General features: G+C 48.8%; 4 non-coding genes and 1 pseudogene across 4 annotated transcripts; 4 read left to right on the top strand and 1 right to left on the bottom strand.

Annotated features, from left to right (window-relative positions):
• The first annotated feature begins 109 nt into the window (after positions 1 to 109).
• LOC115032849 (U1 spliceosomal RNA) lies at positions 110 to 273 on the top strand. Its single transcript, XR_003838508.1, has one exon. It is a non-coding gene; the product is annotated as a U1 spliceosomal RNA (small nuclear RNA).
• A 5,744-nt stretch (positions 274 to 6,017) lies between these two features.
• Positions 6,018 to 6,181, top strand: LOC147001232 (U1 spliceosomal RNA). The gene has a single exon (XR_015045308.1). It is a non-coding gene; the product is annotated as a U1 spliceosomal RNA (small nuclear RNA).
• A 3,561-nt stretch (positions 6,182 to 9,742) lies between these two features.
• LOC147001233 (U1 spliceosomal RNA) lies at positions 9,743 to 9,906 on the top strand. Its single transcript, XR_015045315.1, has one exon. It is a non-coding gene; the product is annotated as a U1 spliceosomal RNA (small nuclear RNA).
• A 2,293-nt stretch (positions 9,907 to 12,199) lies between these two features.
• Positions 12,200 to 12,663, top strand: LOC147001234 (jupiter microtubule associated homolog 1 pseudogene; annotated as a pseudogene).
• A 710-nt stretch (positions 12,664 to 13,373) lies between these two features.
• Positions 13,374 to 13,537, bottom strand: LOC147001235 (U1 spliceosomal RNA). Its single transcript, XR_015045299.1, has one exon. It is a non-coding gene; the product is annotated as a U1 spliceosomal RNA (small nuclear RNA).
• Positions 13,538 to 14,646: the final 1,109 nt, after the last annotated feature.

Genomic DNA, 14,646 nt, shown 5'->3' on the forward strand with positions numbered 1-14,646 from the left:
GCAAAGTTAGAAAAGAAAATATAATGTAGAGAAGACGCATTGAAGAAGAGACCGTAATTAAAAAGTAAGTATACAATGATGGAGAGCCTGCACGCGGCGGAAGCAACTCATACTTACCTGGCAGGGGAGATACCATGATCACGAAGGTGGTTTTCCCAGGGCGAGGCTTATCCATTGCACTCCGGATGTGCTGACCCCTGCGATTTCCCCAAATGCGGGAAACTCGACTGCATAATTTGTGGTAGTGGGGGACTGCGTTCGCGCTCTCCCCTGGCTTTTTTGTTGAAAAAATAGAAAATGTCTTTGAGTATTATAAAGACTTAGTTCTTTTTGCCTGATGTTTTCAATAATGTATAAGTTAACTCTCAGTTGAGGCAAATTCTACCGTTTTTTTCACACTGTTAGCACCGACAGCTTTACTTTCAAGACAGGGTTTCTCTGTCCTTGAACTCACTTTGTAGACCAGGCTGTCTTCTACTACCCCTGGCTCGTACCCCTGCCTGCTAAGGTATGAGAGGCTAGTAAAGTAAGCAACATGCCTCCACAACCTTTTCTTCAGTATCTGCTACATCCGGTTTCTGCCTTGAAATAAACCCTTCCTCCCCAAGTTAGTTGATTTTGACCCTGGACCAGAAACCATAAGACAGGCATCATTTGTTGCGACCCAATTAATTTCGTTAGGCTTGTCTGTATGAAATTTAATGTAATATGGGAGGTGAGGGGTCTCCCCTCTAATATGTACTGTTAGTTTGCTACATTATCATGTTGCCACGTTGCCTTCTAAATATTTATATTTATACCCAAGGATTTGTGTTGCTTTCAATTGTCCGGTTGAAAAACTGTCAAGCATTTTACTGCAGCACATTAGTGTAGTGGTTTCTGAGGAGATCCACAACTGATCAAAATGCAAAGAATAAGGAACAGTGCTCAACTGCAGGTGAATGGTCTACATCTACTCCCACCCGAGATTCTGGGAACTCGAAAGAGGCCAGTCTTCTGTAAGAACTGTCAGAGTGGGAGGAGAGCTGTTAAGAGCTGTCTTCTAGACAGGACCCAGCTGCCGCATGCATCACCTCACTGAAGCTGTGGTTACCAGCACAAGGAGGCTGCAGGGATAGTTCAGTGGTTAAGAACACTTGCAGAAGACCAGATTTTCCTTCCCAGCACTGAGTGGGGCAGCTCATCTGCCTGTAACTCCAGTTCCAGAAGCAGAGGAAGGATATTGCCCAAGACAAGCTCCCAAGTTCAGCAAGAACCTTAGTAAATAGAGAGAAATCAAGGAAGATGCTCTATCTCAACCTGTAACTTTTTCCCACATTCAAACACACACACATGCGCTCATACATGTAAACATGCATGCACACCGCACATATCTACATGCTTTTTGCTTTTTGGGTTTTGTTTTTTAAGATTTATTTATTTATTATATGTAAGTACACTGTCGCTGTCTTCAGACACTCCAGAAGAGGAAGTCAGATCTCATTAAAGATGGTTGTGAGCCACCATGTGGTTGCTGGGATTTGAACTCCGGACCTTTGGAAGAGCAGTCGGGTGCTCTTACCCACTGAGCCATCTCACCAGCCCCCGCTTTTTCGGGGTGGGGTGTTGTTTTTGTTTTTTTCCTCCTGGAACTTACTATGTAGATCAGATAGCTTTGAACTCACAGAGATTTGCTTGCTTCTGTCTCAGGCCCAGTCCAAAATAAATTTTAAATTGGGGTGTGTGTATGTGTGTGTGTGTGCTTGCAAGTGTGCCTGCCTGCCTGCCTGCCTGCTGAGGCCAGGAGAGGGTGGTGGATCCCCTGGAGCTATAGTTATAGGTTATAGGCACTTGTGTAATGCCTGACATAAGTGCTGGGAACCAAAGTTGGACCTTCTACAAAAGAATCAAGTACTCTTTTTTTTTTTTAGATTTATTTATTTTATGTATATGAGTACATGGTAGCTGTCTTCAGACACACCAGAAGAGGGCATCAGATCCCATTACAGATGGTTGTGAGCCACCGTGTGGTTGCTTGGAATTGAACTCAGGACCTCTGGCAGAGCAGTCAGTGCTCTTACCCACTGAGCCATCTCTCCAGCCCGAGAACCAAGTGTACTCTTAAGCACTGAGTGAGCTATTTCTCCAGAACCCCAGACAAATTTTAAAAATTAGAACTTGCTTTGTGGTGATGGTGCACACCTTTCGTCCTAGGAAACCTACTTTCCCCTTCACAGGCAAGAGCTCTTCTTTCTAGCAGACAGCTTTTCTTCTTTTCTTTTTTCTTTTTTTTTCCAGAGCTGAGGACCGAATGCAGGGCCTTGCACTTGCTAGGCAAGCGCTCTACCACTTAGCTAAATCCCCAAACTCCCACCCCCATAAGAATTTCTTTCTTAAGGTGGAGGCAACAGGACTCAAAATAGCTTCAGGAAGTCCGTGAAACTGACCAGCTCCACCAGCCCCCACCCCCACCCCACCCTCCCAGGAGTGAACAGTAAGGGCTGCTGTGCTGAGGGTCACCCTCAGAGAAGCAAGCTGCAAAAGAGCCTCTGAGAGCAGACCAGAGAGGTGTAGATCGGCTGAGCCGCCTGCAGGGGGCACTCTCCAGCCTGCTCCCCTTCAGCGGCCTGAGGCTGCTCGGTGCGGTGTGCACTCACTCCGGGTTCCTGGCTCTCTTTGCTGAACTGTTTCCCAGGCTGAGCTCTGATGATGCAGCTCCTCACAGCAGAATAACAGCTCTGAGATTGAGTTGTTTGTAAGTAAACGCCTAGGCCCAAAGCTTTGGCTACTTCCCACTACCTTGTAAATCAATTATCCATTCATTCTCTTCTAGGTCCTGCCTCCAGGCTAGTTCTGGCTCCTAGGGTTCACTGGCCTACAGTCTCCATCAGCATTCTGGGAAAATAACTCTAGCTCAGAATCCTCTATCCAAAAATACAAAACAAAACAAACAAACAAACAAACAAACAAAAAGTTCGCCGGGCGTGGTGGCGCTCGCCTTTAATCCCAGCACTTGGGAGGCAGAGGCAGGCGAATTTCTGAGTTCGAGACCAAATCTTTTGGGTTCAGACTCCATCTTAGAGAACCTGACCTAAGGTTGAACTCAAGTTAACAGGCTGGTTCCTAGCACCTCATTCCAGGTTACCCCCCCACACACACACACACACACACATACACAAGACCTGTGTGTAGCACCAGTTTCCAGGTTACTGCCCAACAAATCTGCACCTTCAGGTTACAAATCTGCCCCTGACATTTCACTTCCTAAGAGCCACCAGTGAGGGGGAAAACTGAAGCTGAGTTTAGGGTTTGGCTCCCAGCACCAGCCAATTACGTTAAAGGCTGCAGTGGCCCTCCTCTCAGAAGTGCACCAGGCTAGATACCAGACCTTTCTTGCCTCTACAAATGCTTGACTGAAACTGGGTTCGGGGCCACGCCCCATTCTCCCGTGTCAGAGAAGGTGATATAGCCCAAACTCGAGCTTAAATAAAGAGACCCAATGCTATGCAAGGGATTCGACCCGACCGCTTGGTGGTCTTCTTCGGGTTTCCTGGCCCAGCGCTCCCACTTCCCATTTCCCGCCTAAGCTAATATGCCAACAGCTTTTTTATTGACAGGTGATGCTTCCCAACAGGACCCAAGAGAGTCTCTCTACACAGCTGTCTTTGAGTCATCCCTGCTCCTGTAAGTCACCCTTCACCCGTAGTATTACTGTAAGCAGCTCCAATGAGGATCCTTGGTCCACCGAGGTGGAGTTGGACTTTGGTAGCAACCGTACTTTTGTCTGCTGTGGGCCCCCTATCTGGAGTGCGCAGACCTGTGTGTTGCCTATCCCTTGAAAAGTCTTGGCACACAACAACTTGCAATTAAACAACAAAAACAAAAACAAGAAGCTTTTGAAGGGAAGTGAGGTGAGACACTCCCTGTACTTTGTATCGTATGGTGGAGTTTGTCCACCCACATCCCTCTGCTTCCTCGAAACTCGGGGTGTTGAAGAGGTGTCTGTTGGAATTTAACATTGACCGGGGGAAACTAAAACTGAGCACCGCAGACAGGAAGGACTACCCTCTACAAACCCACACCCCTGTCGCCCATACCCAGAGAAGACCCATTGGAGAGAGCTGTCTATATTCCAGAGCAGTATAAACCAGCCCACCTAACCGTGGCCTCTGGGCACCGAGCCGGCTGCTGATTTCCAAGTAGAGCAACTGGGGAGGCAGAGAACTTAGAACAGGGGTTTTGATTTTCATTTCCTGGCAGATGCTCTCCCTGGGGACTGGCCTGTGTCTTAACTGGTCAGAGCTGTGTGTGTCCTGTGTGTGGCCCAAGCTGTTTGGGGGGGGCGGGGGGGACAGGGGACGGGGGGGATTAAAAAAAAAAAAAGTCGATCCTGGAGGCCAGAAGCAAGATCTGTCGACTGGAAAGCACTGATCATCAGCGTGCAGATCCCACAAAATGACGAGTCCAGCTAGATGTAATGGCTGGGTTTGTGCTTGACATGAGATAGGAAGGGAGCCTCAGTGGAGGAAAGGCCTCTGTGAGATTCTCAATTAGTGATCGTGAACCATCCCTGGGTTCCATAAGAAAGCAAGCCATGTAAAGCCAGCCAGTCAGCAGCAATCCTTCATGGCCTCTGCATCAGCCCCTACCTCAGGCCCTGCTCACGGTCCTGTCCTGACGCCCTACAATGCCAGACTATGATCCGAAAGTGTAAGCCAAAGAAACTCTTTCTTCCCCAGCTTGCTTTTTTGGTCATGGTGTTCTGTGAAAGAAATAGAAAACCCCTAACTAAGCCATTAGTGTGAGAGTGAATATTAAAAGGGAGGGAGGGAGGGAGGGAGCCGGGCGGTGGTGGCGCTCGCCTTTGAACCCAGCACTTGGGAGGCAGAGGCAGGTGAATTTCTGACTTCGAGGCCAGCCTGGTCTACAGAGTGAGTTCCAGGACAGCCAGGGCTACACAGAGAACCCCTGTCTCAAAAACAAAATTAAGGGCTGGTGAGATGGCTCAGTGGGTAAGAGCACCCGACTGCTCTTCCAAAGGTCCGGAGTTCAAATCCCAGCAACCACATGGTGGCTCACAACCATCTGTAACGAGATCTGACTCCCTCTTCTGGAGTGTCTGAAGACAGCTACAGTGTACTTACATATAATCAATAAATAAATCTTTAAAAAAAAATTTAAAAAAATTAAAAGGTAGGGAGGAAGGGAGGGTGGGTGGGAGGGAAGGAAAATGAAAAACTAATTCACTCCTTCAATGTATACCAATAGTTTAGAGTCAGTTAAAGGGGATGGGAGGGAGCGTGCACGATGGCTCTGCAGGTAGAAGCTGCTTAGAGTTACAGCCACTCCTAATGACCGGAGCGGAATCCACCCCCACCACCATAAAAATAAGTGAGGCAACAGGAAGAGTAGGTCCAGACCCTTCTCTTGCGTCTGGTTCGCAACCGTTAGGTTCCAGGCAGGTGTGAGCCTCCATAGTCAGTGTAGCAATGTTTTCTGCCTGAGAACTTGTAGGCGGGTTTATATGTGTATTTCATAGGGCGGAGAGTGTAGCTCGACAGGGTAGACTGACTTGCTTGCCTCGGCACGCACAAACCCCCGAGGGTCATCCCAGGCCATAAAGAAACCTTAGTCAGTTCATCTCATATATACATAGTGTGCCCGAGGCTGTGTGCCCATCGCGGTCTCCTTCAGGCCAGGGGAAGAAAACAGAAAAGAAGAGAGGAGAAGAGAGGAAAAGAGAGGAGAGGAGAGGAGAGGAGAGGAGAGAAAGAGAAGAGGAAGAGAAGAGAAGATTGGCCGCCTGTGGGCGGGGCGTATGCAGATGAGAGGCGCGCAGTGGCTGCCGGTCCCGGGGAACCCGAAGAAGCAGTCTCGCGTGGAGTGTCCCGCGTGACAGGCGTGTGATTTTCGTGAGAAAGGAGCACCGTGGCAGAGGTGTGGAGGGCGTGAGGGCGAGGCGGTGGCGCGGAGGAGGCGACCGTGCGTTTGAAAGGAGTGCGTGTTGAAGGAGAGCGTGTTGTGGGCGGCAGCAACTCATACTTACCTGGCAGGGGAGATACCATGATCTCGAAGGTGGTTTTCCCAGGGCGAGGCTTATCCATTGCACTCCGGATGTGCTGACCCCTGCGATTTCCCCAAATGCGGGAAACTCGACTGCATAATTTGTGGTAGTGGGGGACTGCGTTCGCGCTCTCCCCTGGTATTTGTGGTTCTAAAAGATAGAGTGAACTAGTTAAGTGCACGCTGCCTTCTTAAGAAGAGCTCCTAAGAGCCCCTAAGGTTTCGCTCTTATCTGCAGTGACGTTGGGCTGTTAGACAGGTCAACTGTTATGGTCTTTTACTGGATTCTTCTGGAGTTCGTTAGGGAACTGGGCAAGAGTCATTGTAAGGTCTAGGAGGGTGCACACAGTTCCGGAGGACTGTATTACATAGGTCTGCACTTCATTTTTTTCCCTTTGTTCTCCTGGGGTTCTGGAGCCTCTTTCTGCTACAGCCAAGGACCTTGCCCAGTCAACAGCTCCTTGCTCCAAAGCACCTGCAACCATGTTGCCCATCCACAGGGCATATAGTGGGCCCCTGCAGTCGGGTCGGGCAGCCCCAGAGAGAGGAGACAGAGAGGACTTTGTGGCCGACTTCGCCGGAGGCGGGCCAGCAGGGATGAGTGCTTTTCCGTTTCATCCTCAGCTGATAATGGAGGGTTCATCTCTGCAATGCCGCTCTGATCAACTTTCTAATCCAGCATCTCTACTCTTTCTGAGGTCCCCAGGTCCAATGACTACCTGCTCTAGGCCAGCCTGGGTTGTTGAGTGACAAGACACCCTGTCCCAAAAGCTGGTTGAAATGACCCCAAGGAAAGGGAAGAAGTACCCTTCCTTTCTGGGTTGGTCAGGTGGCAGTCGCTTCTCCAAAGATGGAATGAGTAGAGAGAGCACGGCCAACCCTGGGGGCTGGTTGAGCACAGTTGAACCTGGCCACACACTCAAACTCCAGTCCTTTGAGCCGGCACCTTTGTTGTCTTTAAGGCTGGGCGCTGGGACTGCATCTCTTTGGTTCAAGCTTCTAGCGTCCGTTTTGCAGAACCAGAACAGTTCTAGGTGCTGGAAGTCGATATATATAATCTCCATATCTATATGTCTAGAGAGGCGGCTCAGCAGTTAGTATTGGGTTGCTCTTCCAGAGGACCCGGGTTCAATTCCCAGCATCCACACGGTAAGGTAACTCACGATTGTAATTCCAGTTCTAGGGATCTGATGCCCTCTTCCGTCCTCTATTGGGCACTGTACACAAGTGATACACAGATATACACACAGGCAAAACACTTATACCCATTAAACTAAACAAATCTCTTAAGTAATAATACTAATAATAATTTGGTGGTGGTGGTGGTGGTAGTAATTTTGGTTTTGTGAGACAGGGTTTCTCTACGTAGCCCTGGCTATGCTAGAACTCTCTCTCTAGAGAACTCAGAGATGTGCATGACTCTGCCTCCCAAGTACTGGGATGGAAAGAGAGAGAGAGAAAAAAAAGAAAGGAGAGAGAGAGAGAGAGAGAGAGAGAGGAAGGAAGGAAGGAAGAGAAAGAAAGGAAGATAAAAAGGTAGAAAAAAAAAAAGGTTGTTTCGTGTGTAGAGATGTTTTGCCTGTATATATGATTGTGAATTGAGCCCTGTTTCCCTGGATGCGCAGCCACTGCTCTTAACCTCTGAGCTATCTCTCCAGCATCGGGATTCTTTCAAAAGTTGAGTTCAATACCAATCTCAATTAACTTGCGAAGTTGACGTCTCAAGTTTGCTGTAGAGAAACACACATACACACACACACATACATACACACACACACACACACATACACACACACACACACACACACATACACACACACACACACATCCACCCCATTCCACACACCAGTTCTTCTGACATGCTGGTTTCAAGTTTAAAGCACTGGTCCCTGTTTTTGTTTTTCACCTTGGTAGCAAGCCAATCAAGTGTTCCAAGGTAACGGTCAACAAGTCTGGCGTCCAGTGCCTCCGTTTAGGGGCACTACCGGGGCCACGGCAGCCGGGGCCGGTCAAATCTGCTACTGGTCAAAAGCCTGATCCCGGGTGTTTTGACTGAGCATGTTCATGTATTTAATACACGGGTGCTGAGGATCAACCTGACACGCTAGGCATGTCCTCTTTCACCAAGCCACATATAAGCCCCTACCCAAGCCCCGATTCTCGTGTGTCAGCGTTTGGAGACTGGGTCTCACTGTGTAGCTCTGGCTGTCACGGAACTCGCTTTGTAGACCAGCCCGGCCGCCTGGAACTCCTAGAGATCCCACTGCCTCCGCCTCCTGAGAGCTGGCTGGGAGGGACTAAAGGCGGGAGCCAAACAACCATATCTGGCACAAAGTCCTAGTTTTTTCATTGAAGTTTCAGGAGCAGGCCGCACTCTTGTTTCTGCCACCTCACAATATGCAGGACAAATTACATATATAACTTTTTTTTTTTTCCTAAACAAAAGTTTCAAGAACATCGTTTTGTTGTCATGACAAAAACAAACGCAAAAGTCAAACGTGGATCCCCAAAATTGAGAGAGTGACAATAATTTCCTTTCCCTATTTGTCATCATCAGCATGCGGCAGTTCTACGTAGTAGTGCGATTCATTATGACGTTTTCATACGCGTACACAATGTATTTCAACCCTGTTCGTGACTCTGGTCACTCTCCTGTCTCCCAAACACTCTCGCAGAGCCCCTTCCTCTTCCCAACCATCCTCCTCCACTTAATTTTTTTTAAAAAAAGATTTGCTTGTTTATTTCATGTATGTGGGTACACTGTTGCTGTCTTTAGACAACGCCAGAAGACGACATCGATTGCCCATTACAGATGGTTGTGAGCCACCATGTGTTTGCTGGGAATTGAACTCAGGACCCTTGGAAGAGCAGTCAATGGTCTTAACCGCTGAGCCATCTCTCCGGCCCCTATTTTATTTTATTTTATTTTATTTTATTTTTACCTTAATATGTATTCATGTGCTCCTGAGTGTACGGCACCATACGAACCTGTGCAGGTCAGAGGAGGATCCTGGATCCCCTGGAACTGGGGTTGTGCTGGCTTGCGCTAGATACAAGTTACTGCCTGTGAGAGGAGGGAACCTCGGTTGAGAAACTGCCTCCAAAAAGATCAGGCAGGGAAGCGCGAAGGGCATTTACTTATCAGTAGTGATGATGGGAAGGCCCAGCTCAGCGTGGGGCAGTGCTACCCCTGGGCTGGTAAGAAACCTTGGCATGCACAAATCCCCGAGTGTGTGGTGTGGTCCCCAGTATGGACGATGGCATCTACGCAGGATCAGAAAGTTAAGGGTCATCTCAGGTTGCATAGTGCGATCAAAAGTTTAGGGTCATCTCAGGCTCCAGGCTACACAGTGCGCTCGAAGTCACCTTGCCCGGGTCTCGATGTCTTGCCTGCTAAAAAAAAAAAAAAGAGCGAGAGAGCGAGCGCGAAATCTAGAGCGAGAGCTAGAGCAAGAGCAAGCGGCGCGTGGGCGGGGCGTATGCAGATGAGAGGCGCGCAGTGGCTGCCGGTCGTGCGGATCCGGAAGGGCCACCTCTCCGGTGGAGTGTGTCGCGTGACACGCGTGTGATTTTCGTGAGAGAGGAGCACCGTGGCAGAGGTGTGGAGGGCGTGAGGGCGAGGCGGTGGCGCGGAGGAGGCAACCGTGCGTTTGAAAGGAGTGCGTGTTGAAGGAGAGCGTGTTGTGGGCGGCAGCAACTCATACTTACCTGGCAGGGGAGATACCATGATCACGAAGGTGGTTTTCCCAGGGCGAGGCTTATCCATTGCACTCCGGATGTGCTGACCCCTGCGATTTCCCCAAATGCGGGAAACTCGACTGCATAATTTGTGGTAGTGGGGGACTGCGTTCGCGCTCTCCCCTGGCTTTCTCTGGTTGCAAAAGTAAGGCTGTAGCATCTTAATTTCTCTTTTCAAGCCTTGTTTCTTCTCGTAGTCGTGATGGGCTCTACCTATTTTGGAAGTAAAAAGACCCTGCGAGTGGAGGTTTCTTGCTCTCAATGCCTGGACTCACGGGCTGTCACGTGGAACTGTAAACCAGTTAAAGCTTTCCTCCTCATGTTGCGTTTTTTTGTCTGTGGTGTTTCCAAAGGAAACCCTAAAATAGTATTGGGAATCATACCGGCGGGTGCCAGACCCCTCCTCTACCTTCATGTCTTACTCGTTTGGTCTGCGCACTATCGTTTGATTGTTTTGGGGTTTTTGTTTGGCCGGGTGATTCCGTTTGCCCAGCCCCTTCGGGGTTCACAACCAGAAGGAGGATGTGTGTGCCACCAGCGAAAGAAGACTCGGACCAAGGAGTGTGGTTCACACATTCTGGCACTGAGACAACTCAGGCCACCTTTATATAACATCTCCCCCGCCGGTCCTCCAGCCCAGGCTGAGAAGATTTTACATCCATTTTCTCCCATACAGTCTCTTTTAAGAACTTTCTACACTTAATAACGTACGGACACACTGTACCCTTCCTCAATCCCCGAGGTTTCCGCTAACCCTTGGTCTGTATCAAGAAGGAGGAAACATTGGTTTGGCTGGCTGGCTGGTTGGTTGGTTGGCTGGTTGGCTGATTGGTTAGCAGCTGGTCGGTCGGTTAGTTGGTTTGTTTTGTTTTTTCCAGACAAGGTTTCTCATGGCTGTCCTGGAACATATTCTGTAGACCAAGCTGTAGACCAGGGGATCCATTTACATCTGTTGCAAGATATTTGGTCACACTGTGAACCCCGAGATTGTGTCGTTTACTGGAAAAACCTGTTTCTAGTTGTTAGGGGCTGGAGAGATGGCTCAGCGGTTAAGAGCACTGACTGCTCTCCCAGAGGTCGAGTTCAAATCCCAGCAACCACATGGTGACTCACAACCATCTGTAACAGGATCTGATGCCCTCTCCTGGTGTGTCTGAAGACAGCTACAGTGTACTCCTCATATACATAAAATAAATAAAACCTTTTAAAATTTAAAAAGAAAAAAAAAGGGGCTGGTGAGATAGATGGCTCAGTGGGTAAGAGCACCCGACTGCTCTTCCGAAGGTCCAGAGTTCAGGTCCCAGCAACCACATGGTGGCTCACAACCATCCGTAACGAGATCTGGTGCCCTCTTCTGGAGTGTCTGAGGACAGCTACAGTGTACTTACATATAATAAATAAATAAATCTTTAAATAAATAAATAAATAAATAAATAAATAAAAAGAAAAAAAAAAGAGGGCTGGTGAGATGGCTCAGCGGTTATGAGCATCGACTGCTCTTCCAAAGGTCCTGAGTTCAAATCCCAGCAACCAGTTGGTGGCTCACAACCGTCTGTAACAAAAATCTGATGCCCTCTTCTGGAGTGTCTGAAGATAGCTACAGTGTACACACATTAAACAAACAAACAAACAAATCCTTTTAAAATAAATAAATAAATAAATAGATAAATAACAAATTTTAAAAAAGAAAGTAAATTTAGTTTGTAGAAGGAAGCACCTATGTTTAAAAGTGAAGTGTAATTGAAAGGCACACAAAGTGACAAATCAGAGAAAGACTTGACAGTAGAATATGCCCAACTCTCACGAGGACAGGGAGAAAAGAGAGGCTACTTAAAGAGATGGCAGTGCAGAGAGAAAAAAGGAGAGAAGGCAGGTTTATTGGGACAGCTGTTACAGAGACGGGTTGCAGAAAGAGAATGAGGAGGAGCCAGAAGATTAGAACAGATTGCCAAAGTTAGTATGAGGCCAGGCAGAGCAATTCAGGCAGAAGTTGAAAGAAGCCAGTTTGCCCGGCAGTGGTGGCTGGCGCACGCCTTTAATCCCAGCAACTAGGGAGGCAGAGGCAGGTGGATTTCTGAGTTCGAGGCCAGCCTGGTCTACAAAGTGAATTCCAGGACACCCAAGGCTATACAGAGAAACCCTGTCTCAAACCCACCCCGCCACCACCACCACCACCACAAAAAAAAAAAAAAAAAAAAAAAAAAAAAAAAAAGATTGTACCGAGGCTAAAAGCCAGGACTAGGCCTATGTTAGCAGACAGAGGCAGTAAGCCTCTGAGAGGACAACTACTGCAGGCAAAATGAAAGATACTGGCTAGTAGAAGCTCGTGGAGCCCCGGTGGTTTAGCTTGTGGAGTCGTCTGCACCGTTTAGTCCCAGTCCCCCTCGGCGTTTTCAGGGCCAGCCTACCTCGCCCCTTGGCGCCATGACCACTACCACTGCCTTTAAGGGTGTGGACCCTAACAGCAGGAACACCTTCCGGGTTTTGCGGCCTCCAGGTTTTTGGGTCCAATTTTTCATTAGGCTTTGATGAGCCAACAGAACAGCCTGTGAGGAAGAACAAGATGGCTTCTAACATCTTTGGGACACCTGAAGAGAACCCCCCATCTTGGGCCAAGTCAGCAGGTGCCAAGCCTAGGGGTGGCAGGGAAGATTCGGAGTCGCCAGGAACACAGAGAAGTGACTCGTCTGAAGCAAGCTCTGGAGATTTCTTAGACCTCAAGGGAGAAGGGGATATGCATGAAAATGTGGACACAGATTTCCAAGCCAACCTGGCACAGATGGAAGAGAAGCCGATGCTCCTGTGCCCAGCCCAGTGGCTCCAGCCCCGGTGCCATCCAGGAGAAACCCCCCTGGCAGCAAGTCCAGCCTGGTCTTGGGTTAGCTTCTTGTGTTGGAACTCTGTGCTTTCTGTTTTTCCATGCTTGTGAACTGCACAAGGTGAGCCTGACTGTACATCTTTTGGATTTGTTTCATTAAAAGAGAAGGAAGCACTAAGAAAGAAAGAAAGAAAGAAAGAAAGAGAGAGAGAGAGAGAGAGAGAGAGAGAGAGAGAGAGAGAGAGAGAGAGAGAGAGAGAAAGAAAGAAAGAAAGAAAGAAAGAAAGAAAGAAAGAAAGAAAGAAAGAAAGAAAGAAAGAAAGAAAGAAAGAAAGAAAGAAAGAAAGAAAGAAAGAAAGAAAGAAGAAAGAAAGAAAAACTTTGGATTCCCATTGCTATGAAGAGACACCGCGATCAAGGTAACTCTCATTTAGTTGGGGCTGGCTTACATGTACCATTACAGTCCATCAATAATCATCAATGTGGGAGGAGGGCAGCTTCCAGGCAGGCATGGCACAGCGACTCCAACAAGGCCACACTCCCTAATAGTAGTGCCACTCCCTGGGCCAAGCATATTCCGACCGCCACCCCGAAGTTCGGGGAACTCGGAAGGGGCCCGCCCAATCTTCTGTAAGAACTATGAGGGTGGAAGGAGAGCTGTGAGGAGACCTTGCCTTCTGGCTCCCCGACACATAGCCCACATCTCGTATCAACCTCTGTACAGTCCAGAAGCTGGCAAGGCTCAACAACATCTGCTTTTGCAACCAGAGAAAGCCAGGGGAGAGCGCGAACGCAGTCCCCCACTACCACAAATTATGCAGTCGAGTTTCCCGCATTTGGGGAAATCGCAGGGGTCAGCACATCCGGAGTGCAATGGATAAGCCTCGCCCTGGGAAAACCACCTTCGTGATCATGGTATCTCCCCTGCCAGGTAAGTATGAGTTGTTTCCGCCGCGTGCGCATAGTCCCTCACCGCCCACTCACTTCTAACATACGGTCACCGCGTCCGCACGTCCGCTTCGCCATCATGCCCTCCAGACCGGTCGCTGTCTTATCATCTCTCAGGTAAATCATAACCACCTCATAAGACTACATACGACATATTTGCGGGACGCAGCACCCTGGAGCCACCGGACCGACAGCCTCCGCGCGCAGCCTCATATGCATGCGCTCCGCCCTCACCCTGAAGTCGGAGGCCCTAAACCCCACCCCACCCCTACCCTGCTCCGAGACTCCGCCCAGTGTGCGCCCAACGCCAAGGGCCAGCCCCAGTGGAACCTGAAGAGACTCCGCGGACAGAGCCCCGTGACCACCCTTTAGACACACACCATCCGTGGGGACCCTGTCCTGATCGCGTTTGCGTCCAACTTCCAGAAACACGACTCGCCGGGGTGTCCATTCAGAGTTGTGGAGAGCCTGTATTTCCAGCACAATCCAGCACAAGGAGGACCAAGAGTTCAAAGCCACCCTCGGCCAGATAGAGACTGTGAGGCCAGCTTGGGCTACAAGGGGCCGTATCTCAAAAGGAAAAAGAAAAGGAAGAAAGAAAGAAAGAAAGAAAGAAAGGAAGGAAGGAAGGAAGGAAGGAAGGAAGGAAGGAAGGAAGGAAGAAAGAAAGAAAGAAAGAAAGAAAGAAAGAAAGAAAGAAAGAAAGAAAGAAAGAAAGAAAGAAAGAAAGAAAGAAAGAAAAAGAAAAAAGAGAAAGAGAGAAAAAAGGAAAAGGAAAAGTTCACAGGAGGGGCAGATGGCTTAGCCCATTCAAGTGCATGCTACAGAGGCAGAGAGGCCAAGGGGACGGCAGATCTCAGTGAGTTCCAGGACAGTGAGTTCCAGGGCTGTTACACAGAAAAACCCTGTCTCCAAAAACCAAAAAGGAAAAAAAGAGAAGAAAACTTTTAACAGAATTCTCACGAGAGCCTGCCAAAGGATGGATAGGCCCCGTTCCTCTGCTCTGCCAGGAAAGTTAAACACACAGCTTACCTCTTCAGGGGCATGAGATGCTTCAGGGCTCTTCTCAGAACGCCAGCAATGAGGTGGTTTTACAACCT

Source organism: Mus caroli, unplaced genomic scaffold, assembly GCF_978045245.1.
Source record: "Mus caroli unplaced genomic scaffold, Mus_caroli_1 scaffold_14, whole genome shotgun sequence".
Taxonomy (NCBI): Eukaryota; Metazoa; Chordata; class Mammalia; order Rodentia; family Muridae; genus Mus; species Mus caroli.